Here is a 16,989-nt window from a genome sequence, read left to right on the forward strand (position 1 = left end):
TACTATACAGCATTAAAAAAATGAAATCTGGTCATTTGCAACAAAATGAAGTAATCTGGAAAATATGCTGAGTGAAATAAGCCAGTCCCAAAGGGACAAATATCACATGTTCTCCCTGATCGATGACAACTAACCGAGCACCTAAAAGGAAACCCGTTGAGTGAAATGGACACTATGAGAAACAATGACTTGATCAGCCCTTGTCTTGTCTGTTGAGGAACAACTTACTATTTTATTCCTTTTAGTATTTTTTGTCGTTGTTTATTTTGTTCCACTTAATACCACTGGTTGAACTCTGTAATTAATAACAATTATTCTTAGGCATTTAAAATCAACAGAAAAGTGATCTCTGTTAAATATAAGAGTGAGAATAAGAGAGCGAGGAGATATACAGTTTGGCAAATGCTCACTCAGACTCACCTCCAGTGGTAGAGCTAGAAATGTCCCAGGGGATTCCAATTCAGTCTCATCAAGGAGGCATGTACCAATGCCAGCGCACAGTTAAAGTGATCAGTTTAAGTACATAACTGATCAAAAAGATAGGGTAAGTGTTGAAGATATTTCACAAATAAGACCAGCATCTGCAAATAATGAAGGATAGAATTAAAAGGGAGAGAATGATCCTGTGGGGGAAGCAGGACACACAGCAGACTCATAGAATAGCAAATGCACTAAACAGCACTCCGGCTCCAGAATCAACCCTTGGGGCATTTGGATCTGGCTAAAAGGCCCATGAGAGCAGGCATGGAAAGCCAAGACACTCTGGGAAAAACGACCTGAATGAAAGATGTCAGTGAACAAGATCCCAGCAGAAAGAACGGGCATCAAAGAAGGAGGTACCTTTCTCTGAAGGGAGGAAGGAACCTCCACTGTGATATGGCCTTGACTAAATAAGTTCAGAGTTAGTGAACTTAAAAAGCTTCCATAGCCTTGACAGCTCATGGCAAGAGCCTCGGGTGATTGCTGACGCCATAAATAAGTGTCAATTGTTAAATCAACAACGGGAGTCACTGTGCACATGCTCCCCATGCAGGATCTCTGTCCTTAATGTGTTGTACTATGAAAATTAATGGTAAAACTACTAGTCAAACAGTACTCTATATCTTGTGCAGTTATTTGGGTGCAGTCTGTTGAAATCTTTGCTTAGTATATACTAAGTTGATCTTCTGTATATAAAAATAATTGAAATGTGATGAAGAGTGGGATGGGAGAGGGAGTGGGAGATGGGATGGCTGCGGGTGCGAGGGAGGTTAGGGGGGAAAAGCCACCACAATGCAAAAGTTGCACTTTGTAAATTTATATTTATTAAATTGAAAAAAGAAGCCTTTCATGTGAATTTAAATCATTTTTAGGGTTTTTTCAGGTTCTTTGCCACTTTTTTTGTTACTTTTACCCAATGTGTTCTATGAGTTCAGGTATTTTACATATTAAACCACTATGCAATAAAACTTTCAAACATTTCCTACATCCTGTATGGTGCATACTCACTGTATTAACTTTTTTGCCTTTTTTTGTGCAGAAACTTTTTAACTTATTCCCACTTTTGTTTTGGTCAGTGTTTTTAGTGTCATGTTCTGATTTTGTTAGGAGCAATGTCATGGCATCCTATCCCTATTTTCTCTCCTGAATGTTTTGTGGTTTCTGGCACTACATTTCTCTATTGAATGCTTCTTGACTTGTGTTTGCATATGGTATAAAGATCCAGCTTCCTTCTTTATTAGGTGGTTGGTTTTTGTAGGTTGTGCATTGAGTTTTTTCCTCCACAGTTTATCAAAACGACTGTCTTCATCGTGTATTCATGGAACCCTTGTTGAAGAATAGTTGACCACATGTTTGTTGGTTATTTATTGCTTTCTTCAGTGTTCCACTTGCTTGTGTGTCCATTTTGATGTCATACCATGTTTTGATTATGATAACGTAGAACTGGAAATCACAAAGTGTGACACCTCCAGCATTGCTTGGCCTTTAGGGGTTTTTGGATGTTCTGTACAAATTTTCAGTTAATTATTTCTGTTTTTGTGAACAATCCCATTATAATTTTACTAAGTAGGCCGGCGCCACGGCTCACTAGGCTAATCCTCCACCTTGTGGCACCGGCACACCGGGTTCTAGTCCCAGTTGGGGCACCGGATTCTGTCCCGGTTGCCCCTCTTCCAGGCCAGCTCTCTGCTGTGGCCCGGGAGTGCAGTGGAGGATGGCCCAAGTGCTTGGGCCCTGCACCCCATGGGAGACCAGGATAAGTACCTGGCTCCTGCCATTGGATCAGCGTGGTGCGCCGGCCGCTGTGTGCCAGTCGTGGCGGCCATTGGAGGCTGAACCAATGGCAAAAGGAAGACCTTTCTCTCTGTCTCTCTCTCTCACTGTCCACTCTGCCTGTCAAAAAAAATTTTTTTTTAATTTTACTAAGTAATTCATTTGCTCTATACATGGTTTGTGGTTGTGCAGACATTTTTTTAACTTTTATTTAATGAATATAAATTTCCAAAGTACGATTTATGGATTACAATGGCTTCCCCCACATACCGTCCCTCCCACCCACTACCCTCCCCTTTCCCACTCCCTCTCCCCTTCCATTCACATCAAGATTCATTTTCGATTATCTTAATATACAGAAGATCAGCTTAGTATACATTAAGTAAGGATTTCAACAGTTTGCTCTCACACAGAAACATAAAGTGAAAAATAATAGATGATTTTTTTTAAGTGATGATGAAATCAGATCAGACCTATTGTCATGTTTAATCCCAGTGAGAGTCAAGTTGGGAGTTGATAATTTCTTTCTTTCTTTCTTTCTTTCTTTCTTTCTTTCTTTCTTTCTTTCTTTCTTTTTTTTTTACAGAGGATCAGTTTAGTATACATTAAGTAAAGATTTCAACAGTTTGCACTCCCATGAAAACACAAAGTGAAATATATTGTTTGAGTACTCGTTATAGCATTAAATCTCAATACACAGCACATTAAGGACAGAGATCCTACATGAGGAGTAAGTGCACAGTGACTCCTGTTGTTGACTTTACAAATTGACACTCCTGTCTATGGCATCAGTAGTCTCCCTATGCTCCGGTCATGAGTTTCCAAGGCTATGGAAGCCCTCTGAGTTCTCCGATTCTTATCTTGTTTAGACAAGGTCATAGTCAAAGTGGAGGTTCTCTCCTCCCTTCAGAGAAAGGTACCTCCTTCTTTGAAGACCTGTTCTTTCCACTGGTGTGCAGACATTTTTACACAAATTATTATGATTATTGTACTGGGAATGTCCATTTATTCATTTATTTATGTATATTCAATTTATTTATTGTTTTATAATTGATCTTTCACCTGTATGGTGAAAATTATTTATTCCTGAGCACTTTATTCTTCTATCATAAATAAAATTTATTTCTGAATTCTATTTTCAGGCAAATTGTTGATGTATAGAAATGCAACTGATACTTGCATGTTAATTATGCAAGTTGATATTTTGCTGAATTAGGTTACTAATTATCAGTGTACTTTGGGGTTTTCAGGATTATGTATTTCAGCTTTATGTAAGCTCATGTCACCTGAAAACAGACACTATTAATTCTTTATGTCTGATTTGGGTGCCTTTTATTTCTTTGTCTTGCATAATTGCTTTGAACTGAAGTTCCAGTATTATATTGACTAAAATGAAAATATAGAAAACCTAAATAGGCCAATAACCAAGATGTAGATTAAATCAGTAATAAAGACAGTCCCAACAAAGAAAAGCCCAGGAGTTGAAGTCTTCCCTGCTGAATTCTACCAAACATTAAAGAAAAACTAATTCCAAATCTTTTAAAAGTGAGAAAAATTTAAAAAGCAGGGGGTCCTCCCAAAATTCTCCTATGAGGCCAGCATCACCTCATTCCATAGACAGATGAAACAGAGCGCCAAGCCCATCAAACTTCATGCTTCCCACATGGCCATCAGTTTATTCCACACTTGTCCTTGAATGGGGAACCGGATGGCTTGACATATTGTGGATGGCCTCACCCACCAGATGGGTGGCCTCAGGCAAGGCTCCAGAAACCAAACTTAGAGACTCTGTTTATGTTAAGGCTCATAAGGGGAGCCTCTGTGTGCCCAGCTAATATACAAGGTTAATCAAAATGTGATCTAGGCTTTTAAAATAGGTCAGATTCAGCAAGTAGACAAAATATACAATTGATTCTGAGGTTCTGACCTGGTAATTTTAATTGTTGACTCTATAGTGGTAACAGGAAGTCTTTCCAAAGCTGATAATTCTGGAAAGACATCATTCTGCCAGTTTTTTTCTGATATCTCTGGATCCAAAACATGCTAGCACTCCATTCTCCACTCATGTCTTTGAGTGCCTCTAACACTATTCTTTATTCTCTTTATAGATTTACCTAAGTGTACTTCTTAATTTGCATGACAGAGAGGGTGTGGAAGAGGAAAAGAAACAGAGCAAGAAGGAGAGAGGGGGAGGGGCAGGCAGAGATGAAATGGCAGATATCTGCTGTCCACTGGTTCACTGCCCCAAAACTGGAGGCTGATGAGACTGTACCAAGCAGAAATCAGGAGCCTAAACTCATTCTGGGTCTGCCATGTGGTGAACAGGGTCCTCAGTTCTTGAGCCATTATCTGCTGTATCCCCAGGGGACTGTTAGCAGGAAGCTGTGTATGAAACAGGGCAGGACTCAAACACAGGTGCTATGGAATGGGATATGGGCATCCAAAATGCTATTTCCATTCCTTTACTAATTTTATGTAGTTAAGATCACAAACATTGTGCTTTTACCTCTAAGACATCCCACGTATCCAACAAAGTAGAATTTTGGGATGTGCCTCCATTGGAGATTGGACATGTGAGGACATGGGAAGTATATTTAGAAGCAACAGATATGATTGGATGAGGAGCAGATTTGACTCTTTGGTTCTTCCTAGTTGAAAGCATGGGAAAAATCAGGGAGACAGTCAGTTACTGGTTAAATCTTGAACATTGGGGGCCAGCAGAGGTGGGTTGGGTTTCTCTCCCAGGTCTACTACTACATTTGTAGCTGTGAAGAAGACATGGGTCCACTCTGTTCTGTGATTTTGAAATCATTAGAACATCACTGTGATATATTAATACAAAGCTGTTCTAGAACTCAAATGAGATCAGGCGTGTTTCAGATTATTGGAACAGTAAGTGGATGAAGTTTTGCACAGACATAAGAAGTTCATCTCTGCACTGTTGATTGCAGATAAGAATGTCCTACGCATCATTATATTCTCCAATCTTCTTTCTCAGAACAGTGGTCCACCTTTCTTTTTTATCCTCAAAGAAAGAGGAAGTCAGTCAAAGTAAGTGAATCATATGGAGAGGAAATGCTTATTTTTTGGTGAACAAATGGGATGTCAGATGATACTAAAACTTGTATACATTTTGGCTGTGCTAATAATGTATCCATGTTCATGAAATTGTTTTTGTTTTAAAAGTAAACCTTGATGTATTTGGTGAAGAAGTGATGCAATGTCTTATTTGCTGCAAAATATATGGTTGGAGTCAGGTATGCTGGAGAATGGATGAGTTTGCTAATGGAATAATGATTGGCATATAATGCAGACTATTGAATCTTGGTGATGTGTATATGCAAGCTCATCTTATGAATCTGCTTTTGTATAATATTTACATCTCTCTTAAGAGCCTTTAAATTGATCAGAGTTACAAATTCAAATGCTGAAGATGAGGACAAGGCCACACAAGTACCATAAATTAGGGAATCAAACAGGGTGGGATACTTGGTGAACTGGGAAGGGATATGTCTGTTCCATGGCAGAAGACTGATACTCAAGGGCTGATGAGGGTTTTGGAGTTGGATTGTGGGTCCTGGGGCTGGAATATTGCACAGTATTTTCCAGTATAGGGCCAAACTCAAAATGTTGACAGAAATCCATGGATTCTTTAACATTAGAGATCAACTCAAATATAGATTGTCCGCACTGTGTTGGCTATTTAAAACAGCTCTGTGGAACAGACTCAGCCTGTAGCTTCCAACTGACAACTTCTTTCTAATAAGCTACTATTTGGACAACTTTCAAATCTGGATCAGTAGAACTCAGTGGCAGGTTTCACAGCCAACAACATGAGAATGCCATTATTATGCCCTGGTTTTCTTCATTGTAAATCCTAATCCAAGATATGCTTTGTTCCTTAATCTTTTACTCCTGCCCAGGAAGTTCTGTACCTTAACCTTCTCTCTTATTAAATAGCTCTGATATCACACACTTAACCAGCAAGAACCAAGATTTCAAGGGTGTCAAAGACAGGAGATCTCCAGATAACAAAAGAAATCCATTTTCAGGTCCCATGTTTGCAGCTCATCAAGGAAGCATTTTCGGGGATCCTCATATGTCTCAACAGCAACAGGTGGAGAAGGGCAGAGAGAAGGAAAAAAGGATTTTTAAGTTTTTCCTTTTTTATTAGAGAAAGAGAGAGAATGAATGAATGAATGAATATGAATCTGTCTGCTGGTTCACTCCCCAGATGGCTATAGTGGCCAGGGATGGGCCAGGCAAAAGCCAGAAACCAGGAGCTACATCAGGGTCTCCTTTGTGGGTTGTGGGGACCCAAATACCTGGGCCATCTTCTGCTGCTTTTCCTAGGCCTTTATCCAGGAACTGATGAAGCAACTAGGACTCAAACCTGCACCCCATATGGGTTGACTGTGTTGCAGGCAGGGGCTTGACCTGCTATGTGACAACACTAGCCCTTAAAAAGAGGATTTTTTTTGACAGGTAGAGTGGACAGTGAGAGAGAGAAAGGTCTTCCTTTTTTCCATTGGTTCACCACCCCCAATGGCTACCACGGCTGGCGCACTGCACTGATCCGAAGCCAGGAGCCAGGTGCTTCTCCTGGCCTCCCATGTGGGTGCAGGGCCCAAGGACTTGTACATCCTCCACTGCACTCCTGGGCCACAGCAGAGAGCTGGACAGGAAGAGGAGCGACCAGGACTAGAACCCAATGTGCCGGTGCCGCAGGCAGAGGATTAGCCTATTGAGCCACAGCACCGGCCAAAAAGAGGATATTTTAAACCATGCTTTTGTGATCAAGACATGTTTTCTTGAAGTGCTGACATTTTTACATCCACATTGTTTGTCTTATGTGAAATTGAGGTAAATTTTATTTGTGATCATTCATCTTTTGAAATGTATATGTGACCTGGGAGAAGATGGCGGAATAGGGAGGGAGCACACCGAAGGTCCGGTAAGGGAAGGTTCAAAGAGGGGTGAGAATTTGTAGCTTTTAAGGAACGAGAAGCCCTTCCTGAAACTGGGGAGATAGGGTGGACACGCGAGGAGGACACGGATGCCTGAGGCGCAGGACACCAGCAGGAGTGTGTATGCACCTATGCTAGAAGCTGAGGTGAGATGGGGCGCTCGCCCAGCACAGCGGCAATAGCCGCCGCCGCCCTGCCCCCATCCCACCCTGGGATGGACACTTAGACACACACGACTGAGTGGGGGAGGAAATAGAAAACAGAACAGAGTGAGTGGTGCCTGCGGAAAGAGTGTGTGATTCAGGGGTACTAATTGAGAGACTGAGTAAGCCAGTATCTCTTGGCGCCTCCTTGGAGCTGCAGTGGGCGGGAAGCAGCCATTTTGTCTGTTTATATTCGGGCTTAAAGGAGAACTGTCTTTGCCTCCACACTAACCTTTGGAGGTGGAGCCCAAAGGTGGAGCAGAGTGACGGGACACTTCTTGCACAGGGGCGGGAATCGAGGGAGAGCAACTCAAAGCCCTGATGCCCGTCTACTCAAGTTACAAGGAAAAAAAATTGAATAGTGCCTGCGGGGGGTGGGGGAGTGCAGGATCCAGAGCTGCAGCGTGCAGAGAGCAGCCATCCTGTCTGTTTACGTTTGGGCTGTGTAGAGCAGCCTGCTTACACTGGATATTGGTACAGACTCACAGCAGCCAATAGCAGAGGGAAATCAACCTGAAAAACTACCCAGATGGAATGCTAAAAAACAAAACAAAAACCCACAATCAGAATATAGAAGAACATATAAACTTGCCAATGGAGCAGGCTAAACCAACCATAACAGAGGCTGAAGAAGAAGAAGTTGAAACCATGCCAGAAAAAGAATTCAGAAAATTAATAATCAGAATACTTAGAAATAATGAGGAACAGTGTCAAGAACTGAATGAAAAACAAGCCCAAGGATTAGAGATCCTAAAGAGAAGCCAGAATGAAATACTAGAACTGAAAAACTCAATTGACCATATAAAAAACACCGTGGAATCCCTCGGAAATAGAACAGATGAAACGGAAGACCGAATATCAGAATTCAAAGACAAACTTCCTGAAATAATACAGTCAGTTCAAACGCAGGAAGAAGAAATTAAAAAATTAAAAAATACGGTCAGAGACCTACAAGATTCAATGAAACGGTGTAATGTTCGGATAATAGGAGTCCCTGAGGGAGGGGGTGGAAAGAGAGAATGGATTGGAAGGTGTCTTCAATGAAATAATATCAGAAAACTTCAAACAAAGGCAGCTGGATAACAACACACAAATACAACAGATAGCCAGGACTCCAGACAGAGTAGACCAGAAGAGAAATTCACCATGACACATTGTGGCAACACTCAGTTCAGTGACACACAAAGAAAAAATCCTAAAATGTGCCAGAGAAAAGCAACAAATCACATTCAGGGGTAAGTCAATCAGACTCACCCCAGACTTCTCATCGCAAACACTACAGGCAAGGAGACAATGGCATGATATATTTCAAGTTTTAAAAGACAAACAATGCCAACCTTGAATACTATATCCTGCAAAGCTATCATTTATGAATGAAGGCAAAATAAAGATCTTCCATGACAAACAGAAACTGAAAGAATTTGTATCCACGCGTCCAACCCTACAATACTTGCTCAAAGATGTGCTGCACACAGAAATACAAAAACAAGAACTTCACTGCAAAAATAAGCGAATGTAGAGTAACCACAAAGTTCAAAATACACAAACAGCTCGTTTCAGGAAACATGAAGGGGAAAGACAGTACTTAACAGTAATCACATTGAATGTGAATGGTCTTAATTCTACTACCAAAGGACACAGACTAGCTGATTGGATCAAAAAAGAGAATCCATCTATATTCTGGAGACACACCTCATCAGCAAAGATGCACGCAGACTGAAAGTGAAAGGATGGAAAAAGATACTCTAAGCTAATAGAAATCAAAAAGAGCTGGTGTAGCCATCCTAATATCAGACAAAATAGACTTTAACATAAAAACTATTAAAAGAGACAGAGAAGGGCACTATATAATGATTAAAGGATCTATCCAACAGGAAGACATTACTATTATAAATGTATACGCACCTAATTACAGGGTGCCTGGCTACCTGAAAGAATTACTAAAGGATTTAAAGGGAGATATAGACTCAAATACAATAGTAAGAGGGGACTTCAACACCCCACTCTCACCAATGGACAGATCAACCAGACAGAAATTCAACAAGGAAACAACTGAGCTAATTGATGCCATAGACCAAATAGACCTAATAGATATCTTCAGAACCTTCCACCCCACAGACACAGAGTTCACATATTTCTCCCCAGTACATGGAAAATTCTCTAGGATTGACCATATACTAGGCTATAAAGGGAGCCTCAACAAATTCAAAAAAATTGAAACTATAGCATGCACCTTCTCAGACCATAGCGCAGTGAAACTTGAAATCAACAACCCAAGAATCTCTACACCATATGCAAATATATGGAGAATGAACAACATGATCCTAAATAAACAGTGGGTCATCGAAGAAATTAAAAGAGAAATCAAAAGATTTCTAGAAACAAAAGAAAATGATAACACAACTATCAAAACCTGTGGAACACAGCAAAAGCAGTGCTAAGAGGAAAGTTTATAGCAATTGGTGCCTACATCAAGAAGCTGGAAAGGAACCAAACAAATGAACTCTCCATGCATTTCAAGGATCTAGAAAAACAGCAGCAAATCAAGCCCAAATCCAAAAGGAGGAAAGAAATACTAAAGATCAGAGAACAAATAAACAGAATTGAAACAAACAAAAAAAAAACAATACAAAAGTTCAACAAAACCAGGAGCTGGTTCTTTGAAAAAAAAATAAACAAAATCGACACACCATTGGCCCAACTAACCAAAAAAGGACAAAGAAGACCCAAATCCATAAAATCAAAGATAGTAATAGAAATGTAACAACAGACACAACAGAAATAAAAAGAATCATCAGAAACTACTACAAAGAGATGTATGCTAACAAATTGGGGAAGCTGGAAGAAATGGATAGATTCCTGGACAAATACAACCTTCCTAAACTGAGACGTGAAGATATAGAAAATCTAAACAGACCCATAACTATGGAAGAAATTGAATCAGTAATAAACGCACTACCGAAAAAGAGGAGCCCAGGACCGGATGCCTTCACTGCCGAATTCTACCAGACATTTAGAGAACAACTAACCCCAGTTCTTCTCAAATTATTCAAAACAATTGAAAGAGAGGGAATCCTCCCAAATTCTTTTATGAAGCCAATATCACCTTAATTCCTAAGCCCGGAAAAGACACAACAGAGAAAGAAAACTACAGACCTATCTCCCTGATGAACACAGATGCAAAAATACTCAACAAAATTCTGGCAAACCGAATCCAACTGCACATCACAAAGATCATTCACCCGGACCAAGTGGGATTTATCCCTGGTATGCAGGGATGGTTCAATATTCGAAAGTCAATCAATGTGATACATCACATTAATAAATTGAGAAACAAAAATCATATGGTTATCTCAATAGATGCAGAGAAAGCATTTGACAAAATACAACACCCTTTCACGATGAAAACCCTAAGCAAATTGGGGTTAGAAGGAACATTCCTCAACACAATTAAGGCAGTCTATGATAAACCAAAGGCCAGCATCATATTGAATGGGGAAAAGTTGGAGGCATTTCCATTGAAAACTGGCACCAGACAGGGATGCCCACTCTCACCATTGCTATTCAATATAGTCCTAGAAGTGTTAGCCAGAGCCATCAGGCAAGAAAAAGAAATTAAAGGGATACAAATGGGAAAGGAGGAAGCTAAACTATCCCTATTTGCAGATGACATGATACTATAGATAGGGGACCCGATAAACTCCTATAAGAGACTACTGGAACTCATAGAAGAGTTTGGTAAAGTAGCAGGATACAAAGTCAACGCTCAGAAATCAACAGCCTTTGTATACACAGATGATGCCAGGGCCGAGGCAGAACTACTAAGATCAATCCCATTCACGATAGCCACAAAAACAATCAAATACCTTGGGATAAATTTAACCAAGGATGTCAAAGACCTCTATGATGAAAATTACAAAACACTAAAGAAAGAAATAGAAGATGACACAAAAAAATGGAAAAACCTGCCATGTTCATGGATTGGAAGAATCAATATCATCAAAATGTCCATTCTCCCAAAAGTAATTTATAAATTCAATGCAATACCAATCAAGATACCGAAGACCTTCTTCTCAGATCTGGAAAATTTGGTGCTGAAATTTATATGGAGGCACAAGAGACCTCGAATAGCTAAAGCAATCTTGTACAACAAAAACAAAGCCGGAGGCATCACAATACCAGATTTCAGGACATACTACAGGGCAGTTGTAATCAAAACAGCCTGGTACTGGTACAGAAACAGATGGATAGACCAATGGAACAGAATTGAAACACCAGAAATCAACCCAAACATCTACAGCCAACTTATATTTGATCAAGGATCTAAAACTAATTCCTGGAGCAAGGACAGTCTATTCAATAAATGGTGCTGGGAAAATTGGATTTCCACGTGCAGAATCATGAAGCAAGACCCCTACCTTACACCTTACACAAAAATCCACTCAACATGGATTAAAGACCTAAATCTACGACCTGACACCATCAAGTTACTAGAGAACATTGGAGAAACCCTTCAAGATATTGGCACAGGCAAAGAGTTTCTGGAAAAGACCCGGGAGGCACAGGCAGTCAAAGCCAAAATTAACTATTGGGATTGCATCAAATTGAGAAGTTTCTGTACTGCAAAAGAAACAGTCAGGAGAGTGAAGAGACAACCGACAGGATGGGAAAAAATATTTGCAAACTATGCAACAGATAAAGGGTTAATAACCAGAATCTACAAAGAGATCAAGAAACTCCACAAAAACAAAACCAACAACCCACTTGAGAGATGGGCCAAGGACCTCAATAGACATTTTTCAAAAGAGGAAATCCAAATGGCCAACAGGCACATGAAAAAATGTTCAAGGTCACTAGCAATCAGGGAAATGCAAATCAAAACCACATTGAGGTTCCACCTCACCCCTGTTAGAATGGCTCACATTCAGAAATCCACCAACAACAGATGCTGGCGAGGATGTGGGGAAAAAGGGACACTAACCCACTGTTGGTGGGAATGCAAGCTGGTCAAGCCACTATGGAAGTCAGTCTGGAGATCCCTCAGGAACCTGAAGATAACCCTACCGTTCGACCCAGCCATCCCACTCCTTGGAATTTACCCAAAGGAATTTAAATTGGCAAACAAAAAAGCAGTCTGCAGCCTAATGTTTATTGCAGCACAATTCACAGTAGCTAAGACCTGGAACCAACCTAAATGCCCATCAACGGTAGACTGGATAAAGAAATTATGGGATATGTACTCTTTAGAATACTATACCGCAGTAAGAAACAACGAAATCCAGTCATTTGCAACAAAATGGAGGAATCTGGAACACATCATGCTGAGTGAAGTAAGCCAGTCCCAAAGGGACAAATACCATATGTTCTCCCTGATCGGTGACAACTGACTGAACACCAAAAAGGAAACCTGTTGAAGTGGAATGGACACTATGGGAAATGGTGACTTGGTCAGCATAGCCCTGACTGTTAATGAACAACTTAATACATTATCCCTCTTAGTAGTTTCTTTGTCTGTTCTACTTAATATGACTGGTTTAATTCTGTAATTAATTCACAGTTATTCTTAAGTGTTGAAATTTAACTGAAATGTGATCCCTGTTAAACATAAGAGTGGGAATAAGAGAGGGAAGAGATGTATAATTTGGGACATGCTCAAGCTGACTTGCCCCAAATGGTAGAGTTAGAAACATACCAGGGTACTCCAATTTAATCCCATCAAGGTGGCATGTACCAATGCCATCTCACTATTCCAAGTGATCAATTTCAGTTCACAATTGATCATAATGAAAGGACTAAGAGTCAAAGGGAGCACATAAGCAAGTCTAGTACCTGCTAACATTAACCGATAGAATAAATAAAGGGGAGAGTGATCCAACATGGGAAGTGAGATACTCAGCAGACTCATAGAATGGCAGATGTCCTAAATAGCACTCTGGCCTCAGAATAAGCCCTAAAGGCATTCGGATCTGGCTGAAAAGCCCATGAGAGTATTTCAGGCATGGAAAGCCAAGACACTCTGGCAAAAAGATCTCTGTGAGTGAGATCCCAGTGGAAAGAACAGGTCTTCAAAGAAGGAGGTACCTTTCTCTGAAGGGAGGAGAGAACCTCCACTTTGACTATGACCTTGTCTAAACAAGATAAGAATCGGAGAACTCAGAGGGCTTCCATAGCCTTGGGAACTCATGACTGGTGCATAGGGAGATTACTGATGCCATAGACAGGAGTGTCAATTGGTAAAGTCAACAACAGGAGTCACTGTGCACTTACTCCTCATGTAGGATCTCTGTCCTTAATGTGCTGTGCATTGAGATTTAATGCTATAACGAGTACTGAAACAGTATATTTCACTTTGTGTTTCTATGGGAGTGCAAACTGTTGAAATCTTTACTAATGTATACTAAACTGATCCTCTGTAAAAAAAAAAAAAAAAAAAAAAGAAACTATCAACTCCCAACTTGACTCTCACTGGGATTAAACATGACAATAGGTCTGATCTGATTTCATCATCATTAAAAAAAATCATCTATTATTTTTCACTTTATGTTTCTGTGTGGGAGCAAACTGTTGAAATCCTTACTTAATGTATACTAAGCTGATCTTCTGTATATTAAGATAATCGAAAATGAATCTTGATGTGAATGGAAGGGGAGAGGGAGTGGGAAAGGGGAGGGTTGTGGGTGGGAGGGACGGTATGGGGGGGAAGCCATTGTAATCCATTATTTGTACTTTGGAAACTTATATTCATTAAATAAATTAAAAAAAAAAAGAAAGAAAGTCTGCTACCTAAAGAGCCTCACTTGAGACTGCAATGTGGAACTTGGGAGGTAGAACTTCTAGAGGGGGTTGGTTTTTGGTATGTGTGTCTTAAAGCAGACAGAGTCATTTTCAGCTTTGTAAAAAGAATCAGAAGCAGGAATTGTGAGGGACTGGGGCCTCCAATAAGCCAGGAGAGGGGTTAGGGCCCAATCCAAACCCTAGCACAGGAAATGGGACCAGAGACCTAGGGAACAAGTACGCAAGATGAGGACTAAATCAGGAAGCTGCCACATTTCCACACTCTTGGGGAAGCAGCCTGATAAACCACCATCCAGGGCCAACCTAGTGTCAATGACTGGGTTCAGTCAGAGCACCCTACACTATTCTCTCTGCAGTCTTCACCCGCCCAGACTTCAGGCCAATAACCTGCCCAGAAGTAGCCCGAGTTAAAATGTGTTCTAAACATATATGGGTTCTTATCATTATCTCAAAGCTCTACTTGCCTTGGGTTTTCCACACATGCTCTAAAATAGTGGCTCCAATCTGGGAGTCTTGGACTGAGGAGACATCCCAACATTATCAGAGGACACAAGGAGAAACCTATTAGAAGAGCTTGGGGTTTGCAAACAGTATCTCTGTGAGCTTCTGCTGAGTTCTTTACGCTGTTCAGCTTCTTCCAAGGAGTCCCTGGCTACATTGCTGCTAAAACTCCATCTTAGTCCAACACCTTCCTTTGGGACACACCTGACCCATGTAGTCACCAACTGGCCTTAATTTCCTTTTCTGATTAAAATCAGCAATGCAGGCTTTCAAAAAAAAAAAAAAAGAGAGACAAAATGTCCATTCTCCCAAAAGCAATTTACAAATTCAATCCAATACCAATCAAAATACCAAAGTCATTCTTCAAAGACCTAGAAAAAACGATGCTGAAATTCATATGGAGAAACAGGTGACAAAGAATAGCTAAAGCAATCCTTAACAATAAAAACAAGGCCGGAGGCATCACAATTCCAGACTTCAAGACATACTACAGGGCAGTTATAATCAAAACATCCTGGTACTGGTACAAAAACAGATGGGTAGACCAATGGAACAGAATAGAAACACCGGAGATCAATCCAAACATCTATAACCAACTCATATTCGACAAAGGACCTAAACCAACCCCTGGAACAAGGACAGCCTCTTCAACAAATGGTGCTGGGAAAACTGGATGTCCACATGTCACAGTATGAAGCAAGACCCCTACCTTACACCTTATACAAAAATCCACTCAACATGGGTCAAAGAACTAGAGATGCGCCACGACACCATGAAACTAATCGAGAGCATAGGGGAAACCCTTCAAGATATCGGAATAGGCGAAGCGAAGAATTCCTGGAGAAGACCCCACAGGCACGGGTAATCAAAAATAAAATAAACAAATGGGATTACCTCAAATTTAAGAGTTTCTTAACAGCAAAGGAAACATTAAAGTGAAGAGGCAACCAACAGAATGGGAGACGTTATTCGCAAACCACACAACAGATAAAGGATTAACAACTAGAATCTACACAATGATCAAAAAACACCTCAGAATCAAAACAACCCAAAAAAAAATGGGCCAAGGACCTTAACAGACATTTTTCAAAAGAGGAAATCCAAATGGCCAACAGACAGATGAAAAAAGGTTCAGGATCCCTAGCCATCAGGGAAATGCAGATCAAAACCACAATGAGATACCACCTCACTCCAGTTAGATTGGCTCACATACAGAAATCAACCAACAACAGATGCTGGCGAGGATGTGGGGAAAAAGGGACACTAATCCACTGTTGGTGGGAATGCAAACTGGTGAAGCCACTATGGAAGTCAGTCTGGAGAATCCTCAGAAACCTGAATATAGCACTGCCACAGGACCCAGCCATCCCACTCCTTGGAATATACCCAAATGGAATTAAAGGAGTGAAAAAAGCCATTTGCACCTCAATATTTGTTGCAGCTCAATTCACAATAGCTAAGACATGGAATCAACCTAAATGTCCATCAACGGATGACTGGATAAAGAAACTATGGGATATGTACTCTATGGAACACTATACAGTAGTAAAAAACAATGAAATCCGGGCACTTACAACAAAATGGAAGAAGCTGGAAAACATAATGCTGAGTGAAATAAGCCAGTCCAAAATGTACAAAACAAGCACCTAAAATGATACCAATTGAAGTGAAATGGACACTATGAGAGACAATGACATGAGCAGCCCTTGTCTAGACTGTTGAGGAACAACTTACTATTTTGTTCCTTTAGTATTTTTGTTGTTGTTGTTCTTGTTGTTGCTCTGTTTGCTCTACACAAGACCACTGGTTGAACTCTGCAATCAATGCGCAAACATTCTTAAGCGTTTAAAAATTAACAGAAAATTGATCTCTGTGAAACATAGGAGTGGGAATAAGAGAGGGAGGAGATATATAGGACGGCACATACTCACTCAGACCTACCTCCAATGGTGGAACTAGAAATGTGCCAGGGGATTTCAACTCAACCTTACCAAGGAGGCAGGTACCAATGCCAGTACACTTGGTAAAGTGATAAGTATAAATACACAACTGATCAAAAAGATAGGGTAAGTGTCAAAGAGATTACACAAATAAGACCAGTGTAAGCAAATAATGAAAGATAGAATCAAAAGGGAGAGAATGATCCTGCAGGGGACGCAGGACACATAGCAAACTCATAGAATGGCAAATGCCCAAAACAGCACTCCGGCCTCAGAATCAACCCTTGGGACATTTGGATCTGACTAAAAGGTCCATGAGAGTCTCACAGG

The sequence above is a fragment of the Oryctolagus cuniculus genome, chromosome 5 (genome assembly GCF_051225735.1).
Source record: "Oryctolagus cuniculus isolate XC-2025 breed Fujian yellow rabbit chromosome 5, ASM5122573v1, whole genome shotgun sequence".
NCBI lineage: Eukaryota > Metazoa > Chordata > Mammalia > Lagomorpha > Leporidae > Oryctolagus > Oryctolagus cuniculus.